The sequence below is a fragment of the Acipenser ruthenus genome, chromosome 15, assembly GCF_902713425.1.
Source record: "Acipenser ruthenus chromosome 15, fAciRut3.2 maternal haplotype, whole genome shotgun sequence".
Classification (NCBI taxonomy): Eukaryota; Metazoa; Chordata; class Actinopteri; order Acipenseriformes; family Acipenseridae; genus Acipenser; species Acipenser ruthenus.
The window spans coordinates 23,912,938-23,923,232 of NC_081203.1; positions in this window are offsets into that span (position 1 = coordinate 23,912,938).

Sequence of the window (10,295 nt, forward strand, 5' to 3'; positions counted from 1 at the left end):
TAATAATAATAATAATAATAATACTTTAATTGCTGCTGTCAGACAATACCATACCTATGTGTTTTTGTTTCAAAGATTGTGTTTTGTTTTTTATTATTATTATTTTTTTATTATTATCAGAACATACAAAGGGATATGAGTCGGGACCCAGTGAGTATTTATATAAATACTTGTGCATATATGCTTTGAAACATAAATAAAAAATAAATGCAAAACAATATAGTTTATAGATTTGTTTTTAGGTTTTAGACAGCTCTAACGCTCGATTGTCTCTCACTGAATCGCGTGTTGTCCCACCCTCTCTCTCTCTCTCTCCTCTCTCTCTCATTTTTTCTCTTTCAGCTATATTTGATTTGCAGTGTAATTATCCAGCCGATACAGTCACGAATGGCAAAAGTTGCAAAACAGATCGACCTCCATGAAATGAGAGGGACCCGGTAACAAATGTGTGTGTGTGTGTGTGCGCGCGCGTGTGTGTGTTTGTGGAGGGTTTATTTCAATTGAAAACAGATACCTTTGCAGAGAGTGGAGAAACCTGCTGGAGGGTGCTGTCTACGAATGCATAATGCGTTTCCACGCGCTTTAATAATATTTCCCAGATGTTTCATTTTTAAATCGCAATCCTGCAATCCCTGCAAAGTCATTGGAATAATGAACCTATACACCGTCTTAATGATTTTAATAGAAACATGGAGATTAACGGTTTCGGAAAACAGTTACCCCGCCACACAGTCCCTTTGCCTTATATGCGCTCTGTGAAGTGCTGTGATTTTAATAAGGGTCCTGATTGTAATGGTAGAGTATAGGTTAAGAGTTGTTCAATCAGTGCTGCCTACTGCAAATTATTCGGTACAGAAATTGTAACTTGATGTTGCAACAAAAAAGAAAGCCAAAGCGCCTTTAGTTTCAGTATTAAGATTTAAGGTTAAAACATAATGATGTAAACATGTTTTTTATATAGCTATTCGACGCTGTTATTCGCGTACCTCAAGGGTCTAGTAGATACTTAAACAATTACAACCAATCCACTGCATTAGGGCACATTGGGACACAGCCAATAGAAAATGTGTGCCTAATATGAAATACTTGACCCGCGTTATTATATTGCGAATATTTAGTGAATTAGATAAACTATTACATCTGTGTTCTTTAAATATCTGTGGCACTGGGTTCTATTGAAAATTATCGAACGTTTTAGCCTATATATATATATATATATATATATATATATATATATATATATATATATATATATATATATATATATATATATATATATATATATATATATATATATATATATATATATATATATATATATATGACACGTTGTCCTTTTACATTTCTTATTTAAATCTGCAAATTATTTAAATGTATAGTATTGTCTTAGAAAATGACAAATATATAATAATAATAATAATAATAATAATAATAATAATAATAATAATAATATACTGACTAGTGATTAGGCTATAACAAAACATTATCGTTAAATAAAAGTTTTTGTACTCCTTCAATGTGAGGGAAGACATTTCCCTATCAATGAAAAAGTGTCTCTCGTGTAAATTACGTCTATGACCACGACCCTAAGTTAACACCCTTTTCTTTTACAAGCTCACAAGTTTGTTTTACTGTGTGAGTTTGAATTTTGCTTCACAAAAAACGGTGCACATTTAGCACGGTGGTGTAAACGCTTTGTGGATATCGCCACATGTCTGGTACACAACGGTGATACGAATTATAGAAATGTGACAAAACCTCAGTTGGTCCTTTTCTTGAATGTTCTTTGAAATGTATTTATGTAAATAATTGAGCTTCGCAGAATATACCAGTCACATGACGCTGTTCTGTGTTTAACGGTAACCTATATATGAAAAGCATGTTTTAGCATAAAATCGTCGTGTACCGTAGTTATATCAATAGATTAAGGGACTTTAAAATGGTATTTCATATGGAAGATAACCAAGGGTGTTTAGATGATTGAGTAATCTTTTTGTTTATATTTTGAAGAATCACTTTGGAAATGTTTAATTTTGCCTTCATTCTTTTGGTGTCTTTCAACACACCAGTGTTAGGGTGAAACCACGCAAGCATTCCTACCATGAAATCAATCCAGAACGCTTTCCTTTAAATATCAGTCTTTCAGCTATCTAGATTCTTGAAACAATGAACGTGCTTTGAATTAGAGACATAAATAACACAGTTGTTCACATTGTGGATTAGTCTTGACCCAAATGTTCCAGGAACATCCAGCTACAGGAGCATACATCTAATCCCAGTCTAACCCTTTTAATAATTTTGCCCCAAACCTTTAGTTTTATATTAACCCTAAGTCACTACCATGTTTCAAAATTGTTATTCTGTCCCTCTTTGGGACTGCTATTCAAAGTGTAAAGGTTCCCAAGAGCATTTAGGCAATAGCAGTAGCCTAATCCACAACATGAGTTCTAGGCCCGACTAAAAATAAACATGAGCACATATTCAGAAATGTGTTTATTAGTGTTTGAAGTGCAACGCAAATATATCTAGCGGGATGTTTACCGTTGTTTCAATACAGATATATGATAATATCTGGAAATGAATGAAAAAGCATTTTTGGTCCTGGAAGCTTTTCCAATACAATTAAAAAAACACTCAGTTTACTGACACAAATAACTCAATTATTGTTGGATAACTTTAAATGAGGACCCTTATTCCTACAAAATAAATATTTATCCATTTACCTTGGCCAAAATAAAAGTTACACAATTAAAATTAGAACAATATTCCTCAATGTAATAAGCTGTGTTTCTTAAGCTTCAGAGGAAGAACAAAACGTTTTATTTCATTTTTACATCTTAAAAACTTAATTTCTAGTAAACTTGGGTTCTTTGTACAACAAACAGTCCCAATGCTACTACTACTACTACTACTACTACTACTACTACTACTACTACTACTAATAATAATAATAATAATAATAATAATAATAATAATAATAATAATAATTTGAAAATGTGTGTACAGACTTGTGTTTACATGATTAAAAAATAATTTCATCTTCTTTTTGATGACCCTTTTTCAATGCGTTGCTTCCTATCAAAAGTTGTTTTATGTGATATTGAAATTTCTAAACGCTGTTAAACAAGAAATCTAAATGTATTAAAATAGCTTGGTTATTGAAGTTTAATTCTCCACCTGTGTGAAAAATATTTTTTATTAAATAAGTAAATATATAAATAAATAAATAACATTCTACGTTGATCAACATTTTTGAGCCCGTTCCAACAGAATGCACTTAATTTAGAATGAAACATAGCAGTTAATACATTTTTACATTCAATCCCTACATTCTATCTCTACATTCAATCTCTACATTCAATGGAGCACTCATACATAGACATTTAATGATGCGGTCTAGTAGAGTTTTATATAATTAAAAGGAATGCCTCAATCACACGTTCCTATCAGAGAATAGGCTATATTGCATCTAAATCCCAACATGTTGTCATATTATTAATGGGTGAACTGTCAATAACAGTAGATATTTCTAATTGATGGAAACAAAACGATTAAGCGTTCGTAAATTCTTCATGTTTTTAAAATATTAAAAACAATAATGTCCACCTCCCCTCCAAAATAAAAAGTTAAAGGAAATGGTTCCTTTTATTCAGTGGCCAAATATGATGTCTGAAGTACCTATTCTGTCAATGAGATTGCGTCTTGGAAAACATTGCCTACTTTCCAACTTTTCATAAAAAGAAGTAAATGATAGGATGCACAGTTATTCCAGGGGAGGTCAAAACTGCTATATCTTTTAGGGAGCCTTCCAATAATGCCTTAGCTATTACCTTTACACTATGAGGGTTGGATTCAGCAACGTTCTAATGGAATCTAGCAGTCACTGGTGTCTGAGAACTGATTTTCTTTCTAATAAGGTTTAGCTGTTTTTTTGTTAGAGCCCCTGTAGAATGACCGAGGATTACATTTGCATTTCTTAGGCTCCCTGTGTGGTCTTTGTGAGAATCTTGTAACTGTTGAAAATGACTTGTTGGAAGCGTGTGTGCTCTCATCTCTCTCCTTTGACAGAAACATTGTAAAACTCAGGCAGGTCCTTCGGGCTTTATCCTTCAGATTTCATATGAACCCAAAGCAATTAGAGACTAATCTCAGCGCAATCATATTTGAGTTAGGATTTGTACCGTTTGTTTATCGTCATTAAAATGCAACTCAAAGTTTTATTGTAGGCACTGGGAAGAATATAAAGCTACATTAACAAAGTTGTATGGGATCTCAAATCTAATAATTTACTGATAATCATTCGCCCAAGTATAACAGAACCTACATCGTAATAACCAACAAGGACCACCTAGTGGGTTCTAAATATCTAAAGACAGTATTAGCTGGAGGGATCCTTACATTAATTAGATTGGGCTTCTATCAAGCTCTTTATCAGGCTTTGGTGGTGGGGGTACAACCTACTGCTGCCAGTTCCTCTAAATATGTTTTTAAGCCAAATAAAATACTGTTTTAAAGTACATTTGATGTTGTCCTTATGGAAATGACACAAAGTGGGCCCTATATTATTTTTATTTTCCAAGCGTCAAGTCTAGGCATTTTTATAGTAGGCCTACAACGTTACAAAACAGTCTTAAGAGTTATTAAATTATATAACTTTGGTTCCAATTTTGAAAAAATAAAAATGAATATATATATATATATATATATATATATATATATATATATATATATATATATATATATATATATATATATATATATATATACTATATGGCCCATAGTTTCCATAGAGTATATGATAATTTGGCTTCCTTATAACAAGGCACACTTAAGATCAAATCGATTAATTTGATAATTGCAAGATGACAGGATAGCTTCTAAACTAATTGTTCATTGAAATGTATCCTACTGCTTCCTTGTGTTATGTTAATTACTTTAAGCTTACTCAACGATACACCCCTGGGTTGTCTTTCTAAAGAAACATCTAGGGATTTGGCAGTTACTTTTTCCTGTACTATATCCTCCTATACTATACCCAATAAAGCTCTAGACACAATTCACAAACTCGGTGAAGAAACTAAGTCCGGGAAACAAATGTTTTTCACAGTGCTTCCATCAGTTTACTTGCTAAAACTTCTGTCTACTTCACTTCATCAATTTTAGATTCGAATAGATTGAGCGTAATTAATTTATTTACCATTTCTGAGGATCGCCCTTTTTACTTGACTTTTTTTCTCCATTCTAAAACAACAACATTCAGACACCTTTTTTCAATCTGTGTAGCAATGAAGCTAAGTTAATAAGATAAGCATGCAAGCTGATATAGCTATGTTCTGATGACAATGTTTATTTCACAAATACCCTATCCACTACATAATTTACACACGGTCATCAAGTATTTGTGAACAAGGTGAATGGCAATCACGTGGTTTCAACGCGTGTTAATCTGGTATTATTCAGCTAGTGTGGACAGTGTATTAGTATCTGGAGGAGTGGTGCTTGAGGCTCTGTAAGGCCAATTCAAACCAAGATCCTGTTCCAACCTGGTACTCAATACTTGAACACCTAGGCTCATATAAACACTTAAAGACCTGGTTGAAACAAGGTCCTGCACTGGATTTCAGCAAAAGAACCCCAAGGCAGTACCACTAAAACTGCACTGAGTTGTGTTCTGTTGTTTATATGATTTTGCACTTTGGCAGTGGAGGCCATACAGAAGCTCTATGGAGGATCTTTAAGAACATGGTTCCAGTTCACCAATGCATGGTTGGTAGCTAAGTAAAGTAAATGATCCCCTCTGGTAAGATGCTTTGATGCTTTGTTAGATACTGTTACAATTTAATTGGGAGATTAATGGTTTCCTTTCTATTTTGTCACTCACAGTACCTGTATCATCCCGTTTTAAGAATGTGATTGTCAATATGTTGACGAGCATTTTCTATGTAGTGTGAATAGGGTATTTGCACTGGTAAAAGCTCACCTCTTGCTATCATTGGCGACGTTTATAATGACTTGTGGCACCCAAAATGGAACATCCTTTTTCTAGATTTGTGATGTTACCACACTGTCATCTTATTATTGTTTTATGCCTGGAGGGGATAGGCCAAGAAGTTAATTATACAAAACTGGCACTGGCCTACCCTCTCTAGGCATTGCACGTGTGGAACGAGCATCTCCAAAATCTAGAAATCTATAGTACTATGATGGTATGATGACATCGAATTCTGGAAAAAGAACGTTCCATTCTGTGTTCCAAAGTATTGTAAACATAGCCATTGATTGATTACAAAGCATACTAGAGCTTTCTCATTGAATTAGACCATTTAAAAAAATAATAAATAATAAATTGGAACATAATTATAATAATTAGCAGCTGCAATCTCTTAATTTATCATCCAATTTGTTTTTATTTTTGAGTCTAACAAGTTATTTGGTATGCTAAATAGACACGTGTGTAAGGAAGGAGATGTACGTAAAGTCTAATGTAATGCCTGCAATTCCCAAACTGAGAACATATATGTGTCTTTGTGTATCATTTATCTTTAGGGGGAGCTCTAAGCAGGGCTATTTTTGTAACTTTTCTTATTTTGCCTTCTTGCCATTACACTAAGATGCAATACTCACAATATATGTACAGTAGTCTCTGGCTAAGAGAACATCCTTCAGGAAGCAAGTGAAGTGTTCTTATGGCTGAAGTGTTCTCTAAGACGAAGTTAGTAGCCACCACACAATATGAATCAATCAATAAATAAATATGTATTACTTGTCATGCGTCAACATATGAAATTAACCGAATAAGCAAAAGACAAGCACTAGGTAAATGTATGTTAATAAACTATAATAATAAAGACAAACTAACGTTAATAAAGTAACTGTCAAACTAAATTGATACATCACCCCTACCTACACATGTTAAAAAATGCAGCAGCAATATACAAGACACATGCACATTATTTAACAGAATGGTGAAGCAACTCACCAGAACGGAAAACATCAAATTGCTCAGTGACTTGTGTCTGATTCAGTTTTTTTTGTAGCAAGAGAAACAACGGCACATTTCGCCATTTGTTTAAATGCCATTTTGTAGGGATGAGGTGCTCTCGTGGAAAACAGAATACAAAATGAGTCAATGATATGATGGCATTTCTGGAAAGATTTAATAAACCAATCAGTGCCTCAAGACACTCTCCTGATGGCAAGTCGCTTTTGAAAAGACTGAATAAACCCTTTTAATTTAAGTTCGATAATGATGAGTTATCAGGTTACAAAACAGTTCTGTATCCGTTCTGAATGAATCGCTATCGGTGCCAAGAAGGTGTTCCTTTAAGCGAAGTTCCTGTTCCTTTAGCTGGAACATTTATAATGGGAAAAATCTGTTTCACTGAAAAATCTGTTTCACCACAAGGGTGTTCCCTTAGGCGAAGCATTCTCTTAGGAGGTGTTCCTCTAGAAGGAGACTACTGTACTACGTTAGATGGATAACTACCCAGGAACAATGCTAATTAGGAATGTCCACATGATCCCAGGATCTTTTTGACATGGCACAACAGTTGCAGAGGTGACTGGTGGTATAGGAATGCTATTGCCATCCAAACACCAGAGGTAGTAGATGAGCCATGAGAGCAGGTTTTGAGTTTTATATTACAGAAAGGGGTTTGGATATGTATGTGGATATTTATATTGAGATTCTCCAGAAAAGAACCAAACGGCTCAGGAAACAACCGAATTCAACTTTCTCAACTTTTTATTGAAGCTTTTTCTGAGTGTAAATGTTTCATTAAAATATCACAACAGGTCAAATGGTCTTGAACCTGTTTCACATCAGCGCTAAAATAAAATAAATAATATGTATCAATCTATCTAAATCTGTATATATATATTTGTATCTCTCCTTCTCTACAGATCTAGAATTCCGCTACACTTATAAAGAATATATTCTTGTTTAAATTAATCAGAATAATAACAACTGTATTTTAGTCTGGTTGGAGTGACTCAGGGGGGCATTTTGAATATAGCTGTAAATAGTTACAAACCACAGTCAGTGGCAGTCAAGCTAAAATTACCATTTAGATTCTCTGCTGTGTTCAGCCCAATCCATGTTTATCATCTAGCTACATTTTATCACACCTTCATTGAACTGTCTGTCAGCAATTATAGCATAATGGCTTTCCTTTTCTGAAAACTAGCAATAAGGCAACACAGGTAGTATGAAAGGCATTGGTACCCTGCTAATGCTACTTTTTCTGGAAACTGTGACACAGAAAGGATGAAAGGTAGTTGTTGAGATTTTGGATTAGTCTGGCTGCACAGTGATTTCCTTTGTAAATATTAACTTCTATTAGTTTATTTGTTTAGCAATGAAATTGCTTGCAAAGACGAAAAGCTTCGTCCAAAGTGAAAAAACAACAACAGCATTTTATCTGCAGCGCAGATGCGTTGAATATGGACAGTGTCGGTAGAATTAAAACCACCACTACAGTTTAGGTTCAATGTTGTTTTATTGAAGCAGTATCTGTAAATAAGCTTACACTAGGGTGTAGTGCTTTAGTGAACCCTGCAAAAATGAGAAATAATCGAACCACTATTTAAACACAATGACATGAAGCGTTAGGCCTTTGCATACTAAGAACCAATAGGCCTGAGTTCATGTGGATTTATACCACAGTGCATTTAAATAACACCACTAATATTTATCATTTTTTTCTGCTTCCTTTTACTAACACATAGACAAAGCCTGGAGTAATCTGAGCATACCTCAATGTGCATTACAAAGAGGAAAATGGTACTGTAACTGCAATCACCTCCATTGGTAGATCTTATTGTCAACTGGTAGCAAAAGTATCACTAATTGTCCTGCATTTTATCTAGTTCTTGAAATCATTGTGCAGCAAGCACGCCTGAGGGTCAATTGGGGAAGTGAAATACTTGGCATGCAAAGCGAAATACAAGATGCTGTGTAATACTTGACCTTCCAGTATAATCAATGTAGCAATGAAACACTGTGCATTCAGCATTGCTTGAATAGAGCCTTCCCCCATGGAACAAAATGGGAAAATGTCCTCTTTATACCACCACCACCTTTTTTTTTTTGGTTTTGTTTCCTGAGCGAAAATTATTCTTTTTAATGGCCATGTCTGCAATTAGCCGGCATTTGGGAGAATAAATGCAGAGAAATAGCAATTTCTTATTTTCTATGAGATCCTGTGTGCGGAGCAAGTAAATTGCTTGAGGTGTATGACTTATAATGTTTCCAAGTCTTTATGTTCTAGAATAGGATGTGGGTGGGTAAATGGGGAAATCGATTTGCTTTTTTTTACTTTAAGTGTTATGCAGGTTTTAATATTGTAATTCCCCACTTAAGAACTTGCCCAGATTGACCCTGTTTTTCCCACAGATCGTGATCAGGGTATGGAGTATACAATCGCTTCGAAGACAAGGGGCAGCTAATTGCAGCTATGTGTCTTTTAAACGCTACATAAATCTTATTTTCATTTATTTTTATATCAAAAATTCGACAGAAATTACTTGGGTGTACATTTTCAGATAATATGTTTGGACCACCTAATTTAGTTTTAAAGGTAACTGTAAGAAAGATGCAACATAAAAGGATACATGAACTGGGAATAGAGAATATCCAAGTCTATATGTCCCTGATTGTACCATACAGTGATCAAGGATCAGAAGCAATCAATTTTACTGGTTTTATAACATTACATGTTTTATATTGCCTTCCTATCTGGTCTGTTATGTTTGTTAAATACTACGGAGGTAAGTGGGTACTTGCATTTAATCCCTCCTAGAAAGTACAATTTTAACAGTTCAACCATTTTTTATTGTAAAACAACAATGATTGAAAAGTGAAAGGTGATGTAATGTTCAAGGCCAGCACTGAATATTTATCTATGGGTATGAATACAGAAAACTACATTGCAACTAAAAGCTTACCTGCTTGACTTTTCTTATTTTCTCAGTTCACATTTTAAGCCATTTTTATTTTCTGGGTTTAAATTTTAATGATTGCACAACTATTATTTCATACTAAGAAAACTAATACAATGTTATCAGTTACAATACTTAATGACACTTTTCTCACATGTGTTATGTGTTATTTCTTTAAAGCCCATTTATAAGGCCACATAATTCAAATGTAATCCTAACCTATGGATAGACATAAACCCACTCTCAGTGGCCCATCTTAAATACGCGCTGTGCTTAAATACGATTTTAAACAAGCCCTCAGCCTGTACAGTATCAGTGGGGGTTCTTTAACGCGCACTGAGCCATAACTAACCGTG